The sequence below is a fragment of the Taeniopygia guttata genome, chromosome 4 (genome assembly GCF_048771995.1).
Source record: "Taeniopygia guttata chromosome 4, bTaeGut7.mat, whole genome shotgun sequence".
NCBI lineage: Eukaryota > Metazoa > Chordata > Aves > Passeriformes > Estrildidae > Taeniopygia > Taeniopygia guttata.
Window position 1 is genome coordinate 72,331,650 of NC_133028.1, and position 17,814 is coordinate 72,349,463.

Below are 17,814 nucleotides of genomic sequence, written 5' to 3' on the forward strand. Positions count from 1 at the left end.
GCAGAGCTGGTGAGCTAGCACAGTGCCAGGCACAGCCAGGTGACCTCACCACAAGCTCTTGGGTTCACAGAATCACAGAATAATGAGGTTGGAAGAGACCTCTAAGATCATCAAGTCCAACCCATGCCCTAACACCACAACTAGACTATAGCACCAAGTGCCAAGTCCAGTCTTTTTTTAAACATATCCAGAGACGGCGATTCCACCACCTCCCTAGGAAGACAATTCCAGTATTTTATTATTCTTTCAGTGAAAAATTTTTTCCTAATATCCAACCTAAACCTTCCCTGATGTAGCTGAGGCTGTGTCCTCTTGTTCTGACAGTTGCTGCCCGATGGAAGAGATTGACCCCACCTGTCTACAACCTCCTTTCAGGAAGTTGTAGAGAGCCATGAGGTCACCTCTGAGCCTCCTCTTCTCCAGGCTAAACAACCCCAACTCCTTCACACATTCCTCACAGGGCTTGTGTTCCCAGCCCCATACCAGCCTCGTTGCCTCCTCTGGATGCGCTCAAGCATCTCAATGTCCTTCCCAAACTGAGGGACCAGAACTGGACACAGCACTCAAGGTGTGCCCTCACCAGTGCTGAGTACAGGGGAAGAATGACCTCCCTACTCCTGCTGGAACCTCCCTACTCCTGCTGATTCCCAGGCTACCTGGATGGGAAGCAGGCATTGCTCAGCATGCAGAGCTCCTTTGGGCATACCTGAACAGGCACGCCTTAGAAGTGAATTATGGAAGATGCTACTCGGATTTATAAGAGACAGGGTGTGAGAATCTTCTTTGGCATTCAAGTACTGAGCTTAGAGAGAGTGTTTCAACTTGTACTAGAAACTGCTGATAGAGAGCTAGGAGCACAAGCCCATCTATCATTATCCTGGCAACTGCTCCCTTTGCATTCACAAGGAATGGGAGGAGCCTCACCAGAAAATGTGCTGTGCCTTCTGTAGTGTCCTCTGGGGCAGCACAGCCCTTTACTCATGCTCAGAAAAATGCCTTAAACCCCTTTCATATTATATGTGCTTCACTGGGAGTCTTCCACAGTCATTCAAGAGGAAAGAAAAATAATGGGTAATTTAAAGCATAGTCGTATATTTCTTTTAAAATTATTTTATATGTATCTACATGCAAACATCTTAAGAGTGCTTTTATTGGAAATATTAGTAGTAAAATCACAACTTACTCATGGAACCCTAGCCTCAGATGAAGTTTTCATTCACTCCAGTGGTATATCTGTGTGGCAAGCACATTTCTCTCCTTCTCAGGATTTTTCATAGAGGTGCACAGAGAGAAATGAAAGAGAAAACAATTTCTATTTCTGCTCCTTGTTTTTCCTATGTGGAATGTGTTTGGAGAATTGTTTACCTGGGGTGGTTGCTGGGTTGGATTCTGGTGAGGATTGTTTGAGCCTGGTGGCCAATCCAACCCACCTGGGGCTGGACTCTCCAGAGAGGGTCACCAGTTGTGTTAGAGAGAGAGTCAGAGAAAGTAGTATGTAGTTTTAGCGTCCTCCTTTTATATAGTATATTAATGTATTATAGCACAGTTATAATAAATAAATAATTCAACCTTCTGAACTGAGTCAGACATCGTCATTTCTTCCCATTGGGTTCACCTGCATTTACAACATATCTGCCTGAGTAAAGCATAGGATTTGGATTTGACACAAAACAAGATATGGAATACTCCCTCACCAAAATAAAATTGTAAAAGAGCTGCTACTCTACCACCATAACACTACTATTCCAAGTGTGTGCTATCAAACTGTTAATATGCCTGCCTGGATGGTTGCAGGGGAAGCAGTGCACTGCATCCCCTTCTCCCAACACAGATCTCCACAGGTAGTTTTAATGGGGCTGTTAATAAGCTGGCAACCATCCCAGCCAGATGTAGCACTTTTAAACATTGTCCTTACAGCTTTGTCAGAGCTGTTGACACGGCATGCCAGTAATGGAAAATTGCCACTGCACCCAGCAACCATCTTCATTATGTGGAATCACATTGTTAATCTACAGCCAAATGCAACTTGAGGCGGAAAGAGAGTTTAGATTGCACCCATCTGTATACTATCACTCCAGGTGGCAGGTCGTTCTTCAGGATTAGAGATTGAATCAGTCTTTCCATCATCAATAAGCCCTGCTCCACAACAAGGACCTGTCAATCCAATATTTTACCTTCAGCACCGTGAGGACCGCACAGCATGGTAATGAAATTTCCCTGTAAGTAGACCACAGGGATCTATACCAGAGAGATACATCTCTTTAAAAAGCTCAGGAAAATCAGAGAGTGTGCTGCACAATCTGGACAGTAACTCAGTTTCCAGAAGCACCCTAACTGTTTTATCTCTTTGGGGGTGAGTTCTACCAGATAAATCAGCATTTTGATGCTGCGTTATTTTTTATTCTTTTGGTAGAAATTAGTATTGGGTAGTTATTTCCCATTTGGAAATGTTGACAGCCTCAGAAAAGACATTCCTTTCTGAAACAAAACAAGTTTGTTGATATACAGCTGCTACATGACATATTTTTCATCACTTATTACAACTATAACCTAGTCTAAAAAAAATTGTTTTCTATTACTCCTTATTAAAACTTACTGGATATTACATATTATCTTTTCAAAATGCAGTTTAGGATCTTCCAGAGACAACTGGAATTTCCTCAAAGCCCACTTGCTACTTGCAGCAGGCATTTTGTTGCACTGAGGAGTCTTCTGCCCCCTTAAATTACCCATCTTCTCTTATGTATGTATAATATACCTAAAACTAATCACCATCTCCTGGAGATTAAGTTTACTTCAATACTTTAGTCATTTTGACTTTCTGATTATGTTTATTTAAAAAATACATACTAAAAATATATACACGCATACTAGCTACACCACATATACTTGCATTATTAAAAATGAAGCTACATTCATTTCAAAAATATCACGAGTGCAAAATTCTCATGTTGTAACAGGCATCTAGCTTCTAAAATTTGTATTATATGTATTGCATTAATTCCCAGTTTGTTATATTATTGATTGTAAATTCAGCTCCCCCATCTTTTTTTTTGAAGTGTTCATGTTTTAACTGATAATGGTTAGTTACAGTATATGTTTCAAAGCAGATAGAAATAGGAATAACTTAGTTTTCTCAGTTTTGCACAATCTATTATTAATTTTTGTAGGTTATACATTTGTTAAACACCGAACAAGTTCAAGTTAACTATTATGATCATTAAACAGAAATGACTGTGTGACACTGTCACAGAAACTGCTGAAAATAGGAAACTGAAGCAGAAGACATTAAAACTATGGATATACAGGTACAGAAGACAGGCTCTAAACCCTTATTTTTTGAAGCAGAAGGACTGGTAGAAATATACCCTAGAATATGTCTTTTACCTCAGTGCATCATTTGGTTTTGGTTTATTGCATGCACAAATACAGAAAGCACAAATATAGTTTCTTAGGAAACAGACAATTTGATTATTATCAATGTACTACTGTAGTATTTCTTTAAAAAAAAAAAAAGAAAAAAAAAGAATACACCAGTTTTCTTTCCTAAGGTCTCCTTTTTACCCTACTGACACTGTGTTTGGATTGATGATGCTATTTCTTTCCTAACTACAAGGATTACAGTCCGGTATGTACGGAATGGGCTCTGCCCACAGGACTACAGTGCAGTCAGTTATAAATCCCTGCTTCAGCTAGACTAAATTTTGTGGCTCATGGAAAAGAATGTTAGTAAATATTCCATATGTGGTACCTGTTAAACCCACCCTGAACTGAGAGGAATGCAGTGATTCATTTCTTCATGCTCTGATTCTTTAATGTGAAATATCAGATTCAATAAATTATCAGTATGGACTTAAATTTAATCTGAAGGATAAGGATGGAAATATCAAACTTCTCTCCCACATTCCTCAGTAATTTTATCACTTATAAAATAAGGCCACATCCTTTGCTATATCCTGTTATTTTTTCTTGGAGGCTAACGAACTTGATGCCATGAAAGGCAACATCACATGAAAAGAAACGCCTCTGCCTCAGAAAAAGTTTTCTGTCTAGAACTCAAACTCCTCTATTTATTGTCAGATCCCAAAAAGACCTTTTTGATGACCTTGGTCTTGCTTGGCAGCAGTTATAAGAAGATAAAGGTTACATTTATATTACATTTACACTACAAAGAAACATTCTCTGGCATCAGACAACCTGGTACAGCACACTTTCATCTACATTTCCTTCAGGTTTGATTTCATCAATAAAGGATTAACTCTCCCCAAAGTGTACTTCAGCCCACACTGTTCAATGTTTGGCTTTAGTGCCTTTGGCCCCTTTTGCTCTTTTGTTACACATCCTAAAAAAGGGGGTTGTTTTTCCTGTTGAAAACATGCAAAATAACAATCCTGGCAAAATGTGCCAGAAGGTTATTTTTTAAACACAATGCTGCATCTATATTTTGTGCCATGGGCATAGCATGAGACAAATTAAGATATTTTAGGGTGCAAGGTTTGCCAACATAGTGTGGGAAGACCAAGATGCCAAAGCTTTACATACACGTAAAAATGAGTTGTCCTCAGAGTGAGCTGATTTCAAAAGCATTTATTTGAAAAGGAACTCACTGGTGTACTCCAAAAGAAACCTGTGAGTAAACTACCAGGTATACACTGTGTATGTTGGTCAAACAGGATCCTGAGAGTCTCTTTGGGAAGAGTCAGGACCTGGGAAGGAAACATGACTGAACTTCTTTGTTTGATTTGACTCCCCCTTTTTTAGTGATAATTCCATGATAGCCAAAGATTAGTGCTGCAAAACCAAAGTTCCTCCTCTATAGCTTTCCTGTGGCCTGTGCACTGCACATTCCATCCCATCTGTGTGTGGTAAAATATAACTGATCAATGTTTGAAGAACCTTTCTATGTCTTTAGATGGACTCTAATTTTAATATCATTCTTTGTGCAAAGCAAAATTCTGATGCAAAGAAGTAGCAGAAGGAGCAAAACTTAAAGGACATGAAATTGAAATGAACAGGCCATGTGTCATACCTCAAGGGATTTTTACTCACTTCTACAAGCATCTTCCAAGAACATTAAGCATCCATCATTAAATCTGGCCTCCCACTCTGCCACACTCAAATTCAGAGTATGAATTTTGTTCCTGAGTTTTCAGGGGGGAAAATTTACCACCAAACTTTCAGAATCACCTTTGTATTTCTAGTATTTTCACATTGCCTGGGAACCTGTTGAACTTCTTGCATCAATTAGAGAAAGTTTAAAGCTAGTCTTTTGGCTTCCACCTGTCCAAAAGAGCCAGATAATGGACCATTCTGAACCTGCCTGTAACCCCAGAACACCTCCCAAGTAAGGACTATTTCTAAAGGCTTTTATCCTTTTATGACCTCCTTATATTACCAAAGTGATATAATTTGGTTGAGTCCAATGGAGACTTGACATTTTTAGCTGGTGAATTCAGGAAGGCACCTCACCACAGTCCATGGTAGAGTTATCTGCCACTCAAGCCTAATGAATTTCTCCTCTCACTAAGCCGTACTGCAGTGAAATTTTCTTGCTGTATAACTAAAAAGAAATTTTACAATGTAAGCTGCCCCGTTACAGCAATTTAGTGAACACACATGTTTAAATGAAGATAGAGGGAAGGTGGGTGATTTGTGTAAAAAGTAGCACCATCTGAGAAATTATTTTAAAATTATGATTGCAGACATGATATATGTGGAGGCATAGTGAAAGAAATTGATTTATATGGCCAGTTACTATATATTTCACCTAATGGAGGAAAAGCTGAGTCAATGAACAATTTTGTATCACTGTTATTGCAAAATGATTACAGCCCCCTTTATCACAGCTGTACAATATGCTGACTGAACAGGAAAACATGCAGTACACACAAGGTAGTGATTTCCACCACCGTATAAGTAAATGTCAGTCTTGTTTCATCTATTCAGTGATTTTCTTAATGAAAACGTCAGCATAATGCTGGCATTTTCCTCCTGCCTTTTAATTCCTGCTCTCTTCTTTCATCCACTATTTGACCTTTGCATGCACTTGGTAGCTCGCCCAAGGTGCTGTCACACCTTCATTGCTCCTCTCTAATGATGGGCTCTCACTGCCAGATTCAAACAGGACTCTTGGGAAGCAAATGCAGGGCCCTGTTCCCAGTATGATGACGAAAATCTGAACACTCCACTACTTTAGGTGACTTTTCACTTCTGCTCTGTAAAGAATAACCAGTGATTGTTTACCAGAATTGACCTCTTCAAACAGCAGCCTGTAACAGTAGTTTAAGACTTAAGAGAAGCAGGCACATCTATTGCAGCAGCAGCGCAGAAATTCCAATGGCTAGTAGCTGCTGAATGAGTCAGAGGATTAGAGGAATGTCTTCTCAGCACAAAAGGATAGCAATGACACACAATTTGAATGTTTTGTACAAGTCAGCTGTTGGAATCTGTGGTATTGATGATCCCGAGATTGTAGAAAGTCTCTGTCTGTCAGCCCTGCTGCCAAAGCAGAAGCCATAATTGGTCTGTGCTGGTTTCAGGGTTGTTTATTCTGTTTATCTCTAACATGTTCTGCTGCCCTGCCGCAGCTCTGTCCTGCAGGGCAGCGTGTGGGGCTCTGCCCTCAGTGGGATGGTACAAACATTAAATACCACAAACTACCTGTGCTGGATTTACAATAACGTGCCAATATCTGTCACCTACGTTGGACAGTGTGTCCCCAGCCTGAACCAACAGAAAAATGCCAACACCACAGTGAAACATGGAGGGCATGAAGAAGAAGAAAAAGGACAAGGCACACCCAATTTCCTCCATCTGGTCCCCTTTGGACCCCTAATCTAGAATCCTAAAATTTTACTTTTGCACCCATGCCACACTTAATTATTACTCATATCAAACACTCAGAGCTGGTAATTCATCCTGTAAGATTGAAAACTCTTTTCCATGGACAGAGATCACAGACAGTGTCTCTGGGGGCTCTGTCCAGGGGGGTTCCTGACCCCTGCCAGGGTCCCAGACCTGCCAGGGCAGCCAGAGGGAAGCTCTGGGTTCCCACAGTCAACCACAAATAGGAATGAGTTTTATAAGGTAGGAACACAGCATATGTATGGTATAGAAGATAGGAACACGGCATATATACAGCATATAAATGCCATATTGACTAGTTTTGGTCACAACAATACAAGAAAGATATTAAGCATTAAAAAGAGAGCATCAAAGACACATGGTATGGTCCTTAGGGATGATCCTCTGCAGGGGCAGGAGCTGGACTCGATAATCCTTGTGGGTCCCTTCCAACTCAGCAGATTCTCTGATTCTGAGAAAATCAGGCCATGTGAGCCCTATTTCTAGTACTGTGTTGCGCAGAAAAGACTTAATGATACTCTTGAGCTAGTAGTTGCCCTGAAAGATCAATTTTCAGATCTTTCTGAAAAGAAAAGATCAGAAGTCATCTGGATGCATATTGTTTCCAGTAGAAATAAAAACGAATACATGGTTCAAGTAGCTGAAATAGGAAGATAAAAATCTTTTTTTAAGATGCACATCCTGATTTGTGTACCATTTTTCCTGGTGATCTGAGACAATTTGTCTCCACTGTACTGTGCTTAAGAGCCTCTTGCATGTATTAGCCAACAATTGACCCCAAGGCAGAGCCAGCAAGGAAGGGCAAGGTGTACAATAAATTCTGGAGTGACTTGAAGAAAGAATTAGTAAAAGTTGATAAAATCCAAAGCTTCCTTCCTCAGCAGTGCCATTCTGAGGGTTTGGTCTCTTCTTCCAGGGCCTCTACAGTCTCAAAAACCAACTTTCCATCACAGAAGCTCCTTCTCCTGCCTCTTGGAATGAACTGAGCAGAGGCCATTACCTTTGCTACACCATCATCCCATTTCTTTATGATATTCTTTTACATTGCCTGTGGGTTAAGAAAGGAATGGGCTGAGTGCAGGAAAAATAGTTCACAGATAGTGGATTTCACAACGTTCAACAAGAGCCAGACCTGTTTGGGCTACACAAGTACCTTTGCTGATATTGTGCTATGTCAGCATGGTTTATCTGCATACAGAAACACAAGGAATTCCTGCCTCAGGCAGAAAGTAGTTGCTACCAGCAAAGAGAACTTTTTTGGGGAATAGAATTATAATCTATTTAAATTCCTTTCTACACAGCATAACAAAATATATCTCATAAAAACAACTAGTTTATGAATTCGACAGGTTCCTTCTATGCCACAATTTCTTACTCTCAGTCGAATTACCTATAATCAGCTTTTCCTCATGAGAACATGGGAAAAAAAGAAGTTGAAATGAGACATACAGCAAGGTATTGAACATAATAAGTAGGGTGAAATAGTTAAACCTTTAGCTAAGTATTTTTTCACTTTTATCAGTTCCCTGGGTGTTGAGAAAAATAATGTACAAAGGAAGGAAAAGTATTTTATTTGCTGTAGGAAAATGTTCACAGTCTGAAAAAAGGAGAGAGCAAAAGGATCAGAAGTCAGCAAATGACTGCAGTAGGATCCTCTCTGCCATGGACAGTAGCACACAGGCACCTCAGCACCAGATCAGCACCTCTGAAGTTTGGAACACCAGCAATTTCTTTAACCAACTTTAGACACCTGTGATTGAGATTTTTGGCCATGTGCTCTGTACAAAAGCATAATCGAATGACAAAGTTCTGCCGTAATAAATGACTCCATGTAATGGTGAGTGCTGCAGAGCAGATTGCTTATTTCTGGGAGTGAAAGATACAGTACTTGTTCAAGGATAATCTGATAATAGATCACAAGGAATTCCAATGCCACAAAAGACTAAGCAGAGCCTTGGGATTTCACCAAGAAGAGGGGCATAACTAACCCAACACAATCTAATGATGAAGGAGATTCACTGAAAGCTGATTTACTGCTATACAACCTTCTCTTGTCTGCCTCATCTTAAGGAACTGAAATGTTTTCCATAACAGGTCATAAAGCCTGTTTTTCCCTGCAGCAAAAGCCAACAGGTTTTACTTTGTAGGAAGGAAATCTGCACAAGCACTCTCAAAAAATGAAAACAAACCACTTCTTTCAGCTAAACAAAACCACTGCAGTAATACAAATTTCCTATGTCCTCCATGAGAAAATGTTCTTTATCAAACCCTGCAAAAACAAGATTAAAAAGATGATCTGGTTGTAGCACATCTTTCAAAACTATTAGTTTTACACCAGCTCCTATTTTGTTAGACAGCATTTGTTTTCTTGGAGGGGCAGGCTTCACTGCACAGTGATAGCACAAATTTTCCACATTGGGAAGTTTTTTATGAAATATTGTCCTTTTTTATATTGGTAAAACTGAGTTGATGGCAACCAAGGTATCACTTGGCTAAAAAATAAATGAGGAAAGGCAAAAGGAGCAAATCTCAAAATTAATGGAAAGAGAGAATTTGAGCTTTCTGCATCTTTCAGAGGAGGAAAATGCATAAACAGTGGATTTTAAATAGGAAGCAAAAATAAGGAGAATGAAGCCACAGTAGATAAAGAGAAAAGCTGAATTATTTTCACAAGTGATATTTCTACAGAATGTTTTCAAAGGAAAAGAATTGAGCACACATTTTTCCCTTTCCCTTCAGAGGCTGGGACCATTATTCCATAAAGTAGATGCTTATAAAAATCATAAGCATCACCATCAGGGCTGGATGGCCTGTTTTGTGTGTCAGGAGATGTGTTGTCATTAGACTTAATCAATGTCCTATTTCATTCAAAATAAGCAAGTTTGCTTCCTACTTTTAGCAATTTTTTAAATTGGAAATTTACCAAAGCTTATAACCTTAAATTGATGGATGATGTTTTTAAAGCTACGTACTTGGCATAGTCAGCTACATAATGCATAAGTGACAGAGTTTTTTAGGATTGAATTATTAAATATTATCCAACCCATACAGGAAGAGAAAAAGTTTTTGGTGTGTTGCTCCCCAGGAGGCTTCTCTAATAGTGATTCCTGCCTCTGTCCTCAAAATTAAATAACTGCTGGGTTATATTTTTTAATTCAAACTTGCTCCTTCCCATCTGTTATGCTGTTACATAGCTGATCAAGACTACCTGTATATCTTTTGCTGTGGAAAAATTTTAAAAATCATCTATTTTTTTTTTCTTTTTCACCCCATTCAAGATAAAAATAATTCAATTTTATGTATCTTCCTCTCTTACCTTTCTCTTTCCTGATCCTGTATAACTTTACATACTTTTATGCACTAAGAGAAAGGATAGAATTTAAGGAGTTTTAATGACTGAGAAATTTTTGAAATAGCTGTTTCTACTGTAACACATTAATGAAGTTTGTCTATGATATTTTTTTCAATACATTATGTTAATCTGACTAACAGATCACTTGTTAATTTAAGTAGCTTATTCTGTTTTGTTGCTTGGACCCCCAAGTTCTCTTTTAAGATATTGTAGAATTACCTGTGAGCAATCCTGTGAAGTTCCAAATATAAAGTTATTAACATTTAAAGTAGACACCCTTAGGTAGCTAGAAGAAATTATTCTATGACAAAAATCAAGTAATTTTAGCAGAAATTAAGGAAACAGAATTTTTGAAGTACCATAATTTTCATGAAAATTCCCCATATTTGAAAGGGATTGACTGAGATCCGCACTTCACACGTTCTTTTCCTCTTGCTTAAGAGATTGTGCTTTATTCATTTCTTATAATAGGCCACTTTATAGAGTATTATTATTCTCAGGGAATCATTTTGAAGGAAAGCATAGTAAAGCCCTAGCAAACCATGTGTTCAGAATTTGAAAATCAAACAGGAAAATTTATTTGATAATATTTCTTAACCAAGAGAAAAGTCTAAAGTACTCTTTGAGAACTTTCTTGATTACCACATTCTCAGCCTCGTAGCTAATTCTAAGCCCAAACAGCCTGACTGACAACTCATATGCTTAATGTTAAAATAGCACTGAAGTGCTTTAAACCAGGATCTAAATATTTCATACAGATATGATCAGAAGCATGTATTCATCTTGGACAGGAAATCACATTCCATTTACATACCTCCTTGTCTTTGAGTCTATGGTCTGAAGTTCAGAGCCTTAAAAATACATTTATTTCAAAGGGTGCTGGATCTGGCATTAATGAATAACTCTAGCTGCAGTAATATGCTATTTGAAAATATTTAATTGAGGTCTGAAAACTCCGGTGAATACCAGAGTAATTTTTAGTACAGTTTGACTAGATTCAATGGCCAAAACTTTGAAACACTTCTGGCTCAAGCCCTAAAAGAGCTGAAACTAGGAGACTTGATGGCATAACCCCTATTGCAAGAAAACTAAGCAGCACAATGTGTCCATTTTTATTCAATGCCATCCAGAGGGCAAACTCAGCAAGTGGGAATTTCATGAGGTTTAACAAGACCAGATGCTGCTGCTGCACCTGGGATGGGGCCACCCCTGGTGTCGGTCCAGGCTGGGGATGAGCAGATGGAGGGCAGCCCTGCCCAGAAGGACTTGGGGCTGCTGGTGGGCACGACCCAGCCATGTGCACTCAGCTCAGAGAGCCAGATGTGTCCTGGGCTTCATCCAGAGCCCCTCGTGGAAAGGGCAGGAGGGGATTCTGCCCCTCTGCTCTGCTCTGGTGAGAGCCCACCCAGAGCTGCATCCAGCTCTGGGCTCCCAACACAAGAAGGACGTGGGACCATTTGAGCAAGTCCAGAGGAGGGACACCCAGTGATTAGAGGGATGGAGAACATCTCCTGTGAGGAAAAGCTGAGAGAATTGCTCAGCCTGGAAAAGAAAAGGCTTGGAGGTGGCCTAATTGTGGCCTTCCAAGTGCCTGAAGGGAACTCACAAGAGAGCTGGAGAGGGGCTGTTTGCAAGGGCCTGGAGTGACAGGAATGGCTTCAAACTGAAAGAAAGAAGGTTTAGATCACACTTGAGGAAGAAATTCTTGACTATGAGGGTGGTGAGGCCCTGGCATAGGTTGCCTGGAGAAGACATGGGTGCCCCATCCCTGGAAATGTTCAAGGCCAGGTTGGATGGATCTTTGAGCAACGTGTCTAGTGAAAAATGTCCCTGTCCACGGCAGAGGGGTTGGGCCTAGGTGATGTTTAAGCTCGCTTCCAACCCAAACCATTCTATGATTCCACTCCTAGGGCTTACACTGAGCACAGTCAATAAATTTGCTGCCTTGGAAGCAAATACCGGCAATAAGCAATACTAGCACACTACTGCAAGTTTTCAAAGTTAATTGAATCAGCATATAAAAATGTTTTCCCTGTGTAATACATCTCATTATAATCAACCTCTCTATGGCTGGCAGTTCCCTATGATATGCAAATTTCAATTATTTATTTAGAATATATTCAGCATTTTCATATGACTCCATTTTCTGTTTAAAAAATTTGAGAGTTGAATTAAGTACCCAGCTCTCCTTTGGAAAATGTTATTAGCAACATTGTATGCCAACATAATAATGGATCTTTTCAAATATTCAGACTACAAATATACTTTGGAAATGAAAAAAGGGTTTCACTCAAACTTCCTTTAGGATCTTCCTGGTTAAATCTGCTATGCTGACTTCTTTACAATATGCAGCACAGAAAGAGATAAAAGGTTTAAGGCTATTTTACCTATTTTTCCCTGACACAAGAGAAAAACTTAATGATATAATCATTATTTATTTCCATTTAAAAATTCAGTCTCAATGAACTCATGCTGGATTTCGTGTAAAAACAGCAACATCTTGAAGGAGAAATACAGACCACTGACAAAAATGTGCTAGTGATCCACTGACTCCATGAATTTCTTTCTCAACCAGTGTTGTTAAACATTCTGGAGAAAAGCTAGATGACCTTATTCAAGGTGAAAAAATAAAAAGGAAGCACCAGAAAACAGATGTTATCTAATGGAACTTTTTCACAGTTTACTGAGTTTCTCATTGTTTCTTGAAAGACATGAATAACATGGCAAAGAAGTCCAACAGAAGCCACACAATGAGATTGTAAGTTACAGAGATATGGAGTTCTTTTTATTCCCTGAGTAGCAGATGATTCCCCTCCATCAGAATTACTGTTAATATAGAACAATAAGACAACAACTTATCCCGTGGTTAGTTGTTATTTAGATTTGTACAAAGCATGTTTTCATTTGAGATTCTAATAATATAATCTCACTAGGAAAGAAAGAACTTTCATGATGATGGCCATCTCTGAAAATTGCAAAACTCAGCCTGGAAATTTCTGTTCTTTTTCTTTTTTATTGTTTTTGCAGAAAATTGTATCAAATAATACATTACTTCAATGCAGACCAGACTGTCACTGAAAATAATTTCTAAAGAAGCAGTAACATTTAATAAATTGTTCATGCTTGTTTTTTTTTGGGGGGGATTCACATGGAACAATTAAACTTATATGAAAGAAATAACTGAAATATATGTATTACATGGTCAAACAACTGATCAGTAAAATACAGCAGGAAAAGAAGGATTCATAATTAAAGTAGATTAAATCATATACCTCATCATCAAAATGAGGGGTGTGTAATTAAAATAAAAAACTTATATATAAAACTTTTATATATATATATCTCTAGGTATCACACAAAGTTTGATTATAGATGGCTAAATGATGAATGCTAAACTGTGATAGAAAAATAATCAAAAAAAAGATATTTGAAGTTCCATAAATAAACCCCAGCTAAAAATTGTTTGATTCTAGGTCCAAATATCATTGTGTGAATGATTGGTTGCACCCATCACAGATATTTCTCCTCTTTTTTCTTTCTGGCCTCTTGAATATTTAATTGCACTGTTCAAAAGAGAAGAAATTCCAAAGGAGCAGTAATTGTAGAAAATCCACTGGACAAAAACAGCAGATACACAGAGGATATAGATTTCAATTTCCCCTGATCCCACCTCTCTGGCTGTGCCTCATTGTGACAGACATAAGAAAAATAAGTAACTGCAGAAAAGGAAAGAGTCTGGTGAGGATATGAAACACCATGTGAGGTTGTTCATACACATTCTTACCATCAGCATTTCCTATTAAATTGAGAAAATTGCTCTGGATTCTCTGGATTCTATTTTGAACCTTCCCTTGTCCAAGGGAAGGAAGATAATTCATAGATTTTTGACCTGGTGATTGATTTTTAGAATGGTTACTGCCATGTTTAATGCCATGCTGCTGAAATACCACAGGATATGTGTGTCCCTTGGCCACCCACTGGCAATCAAACAGGAACCTCTTTCTTAGCTGGTGTAAACTAAGAGGAATTTTTGGCTGTTTGTTACTAGAAACACATTCTGGCAACACTGTATGGACTCTTAACTCGTGTGAAAAGTCCCATAAACTATTTCTGAATGCAATCCCTACATTCAATTTGGCAAGGACAACAAGAAACTCAGGATTCTAGTTTAGGTTGGTAGCATCTCCTTCCCTGCAGATGAAGGTTTTGCCTGTGATTTTTGCCTTTGTAGAGGAAGCAAAGTGATTGTTTCAATTCTGCCTGTGTGGCTTTGAGGTCTGCCTTCTCCCTTTCCAAACAAATCCAATAAAATAAAAAGTGTTCTGGAAACCATTACTCCTACAAGAGAGGCACAGTCTGACTTTGAGGGAGAAAAGTGTCTGCATTAGGATGATAAATGACTGACTATAATTAATTGATAAATTAATTGATTTTACAATAAATTCCAGTATTAGAAGTAGTGGCCTTAAATACACCATGACCCGCGGTTTTATCTGATAAATTATCCTCCATCAAAATCCACACTCAGCAGTTATTTATTGTGCAAAGATCCAAATTGGATCTTCTACTTCTGAATTAATTTGGATCCTAAGAATTTTGCATTTGTATTGCCACCCAAAAGAGTTTGTGTAAAAATCATGTTTAAAAAAGGGATATACAATATTTACAGTAGGAACATGCTTGACTTTCTATGATATTAAAAAAGCTTAGCAAAAGGGAACAATGCTCATCATCTAAATGTCTGCTCTAGAAAAATTATTCCTAGGGTAATTTCAGGGATGCTGCTCTCTCTGGATTCAATTTATGTTCTGCATCTACAATAAAGGGCAAATGTCTCTGCAGTTCCCTGCTGAAATCAGTGTTGGTCTTGTACTTCTCAGTCTCACAGCTTGGAAGAATGCCATTGCAAAGGAGCACGGAAAATGGAAATGAGCCACCACAGAGAAAGTCAAGAGTGAAGATGCACTTCAAATCAATTTTGCCATGAAGCTGAGCTCTTGTTAAGTCTGGTAGGAATGGATTTTAACAGGTAGGAGAGTATAACCTCAGGGCTCCTATTCTCCTAATCACACAGATGATTTTTTTTTTAATTTTTCTGGAAAAACCAAAACATTAAAGATTTTTTTTTTTTAAATATTTTTCAATGGTGCAAAATATCTAATTAGTTTTCAGAAATGTGGTTCTGTCTTGGGAAAAAGATGTTATTTGACCTATGAAATGTTGTAAGCAGATTATTAAATCAGACTTTGTTACTCTTACTGCTATGTTGCAATTGTGGAAGAGATGATGGAAGAGACAAAAGAAGCATCAGTCTGATGAAGTATCAGAAAGAAATTTGAAATGGCATTTGACAACATATCAAATAAAAGGCACAATTCAATAAGGGATCACAATTCAAACATTCAGTAGTGTATAGAAGACTACATCATTTAAAAAACTACTAAAATATATTTTTATAAGTGATATCCTACTGCACAGGACAAAAACTGAAGAATACGATTTCAGAATAGCTGAAAAAAATCACAAGAATTGCACATAACCACTCCAAGGCTTTTCCACAAGTAAGTGAAATATAGGTCATAAATCTCAAAAAAAAAAAAAAAAGAAAAATTCAGCTTCAAATACTTACCATAAACCCATCACTACAGTTACACACATCAGCATCTTTGAGTTCAGCTTGTAGCAGCAAACAGTTAGGTACTGTCAAAAAAAAGAGAAAGCAAAGTTTGTTGCTACAAATTTCTGGATTATTTCTGAAAATATCCATGTCTACAGTCTGGTTTAGAGCAGCTCCATGATAAGAATGTATTTGGGATTTGTTATCATTTGGGCAAGCATGACAAGATAAGATCTTAACAACTATATTAGAAACATGCACAAGTTCGTTTACACCGCCTACAGTGCTGCATTGATTCCTATCTCTTTCCTGAGTTATTTCACTAACAAAAGGGTCACAGCAAATGTACACAGAGCCAAGAAGCCTACAGACATTAAGTCCTTCCTGCTCCCCAAAGCCTTTATATAACAAAAATTGTGTGCAGTTGATTGTGGCTTAGATACATTGCCATAAGAGTTTTCATCGACTCGCCGTTTATTCACATTGCAGCATTCTCAAACTCACTTCATCTATTTTTAGAGACAGATAATAAACATTTATGTGATCAAAATAAATAATACAGGACTACTGAAACATCTCAAAGGCTTTGCTCTGCAGAATGCCACCAGCTCCTGACAAGGAAGTACACTCAGCACTAGCCACACTTCAGGTTTCAGCCATTTATTTTTGACATGATGAAAATGCCTTCTCTCCGAGTGCATGGCCACTCTTCCTCTCTTATGTCAGAGTCTACAAGCTATTGAGGGTAAAAGATGTATGAGCCTGCTCAGACTGAGAGCCAGCAACTTAGTCAGTATGTTTCTTTTTTTAGTATTTAATATCTTTCCTGACTGCAGCAGATTTAGTCTGCTTGGAAGTTAACGCTGAAGTATTTGGCCTACCACTGTTTGAGTGACAGTGACCACTGAGAAAGGACAGCAAGTCAGAATTTTTGCTTGCTCTACATTTAAACACATTGATAAAGAGACAGGATAAATACTTTTTCTAAAAAGAATTCCACCCATCAGGCCACTGTGCTGCTGTGAACACCATTGCTGCTCAGCAGACATGTCTCTGTAACCACAGCTGCTCATTCCTTTGTGCATGCTTACAGAATGCAGACTGGAAGTCCTAAAACGAAGATGAAAAGGGGAAAAAAAATTGGATTCCAGATGATCTGAGGCAGCAGCTGCTTAAATCTTCGGAAGGGTTTATCTAAATAAACCTGTGGGATTAATATATTACACCATTCCTAGATAACCTATCAGCAAAGGCATTAACTAAGAGTTTGGAACACAAGTAACAGCATTCACCACTTCTACTTTCAGCAGCCCAAAACTGCAGCCAAGCCACACGAGAGTGCACACTGACATCAGATCAGTCCTTTCCAAAAAGCTTTTCAGAACTGCGTTGTTTTCTGCAATCAGCAGTTTTAGGCCAAATTCTATGAATCCCAGTGACCTTGTCTTTTATCAAATAAAATGTGGAGCACTGATGAATGGAATGGAAACTTTAACTAAGCTCAACAACAGTTTGAGCATTCCATGCTGGGATATGCAAAAGAACAAGGCTATTCTGTAAAAGTACAAGCAGAAATGTAGTAGATTAGATTGTCTGCAGCGGCATCTCTGAAATTCAATCCTTTCTTAAATCATTTCAAAGGCAGATGGACAGTGTTTTGCCAAGTCTGCAATTTGGTGGCAATGAAATTGCCTCATGAATGTGAAGTTAGATGACTACTTAGAATTTCATATATTTGTGAGAGAACAGAGGCAGAATTATCTGAGGTCTTCTAAACTGCAAGAAAAGAGAGGAAATTGGCTACATGCTGAAGCATTTACAAAAGGACAAGTTGAATCTGTTTATAAGAATGCTGGCAGAAGATTTAAGTGCCTTACAATTTCAAATCAAAGGCCTGCTGGTAGAGAAAAGCTGGAGAGAAAAAAGAGAAATCTGCAAATACACTTACACTTTGCTTCTGATATGAGATAGAAAAGTGGAA

General features: G+C 38.3%; 1 long non-coding RNA gene across 2 annotated transcripts in view; it reads right to left on the reverse strand.

Annotated features, from left to right (window-relative positions):
• The window catches only part of LOC140684025 (uncharacterized), a 59,448-nt gene extending 43,530 nt beyond the window's left edge, over nt 1-15,918 (reverse strand). For both annotated transcript variants that reach the window (XR_012055863.1, XR_012055862.1), the window contains exon 1: nt 15,846-15,918. This is a non-coding gene — a long non-coding RNA (uncharacterized lncRNA). The remainder of the gene's footprint in view (nt 1-15,845) is intronic.
• Nucleotides 15,919-17,814: the final 1,896 nt, after the last annotated feature.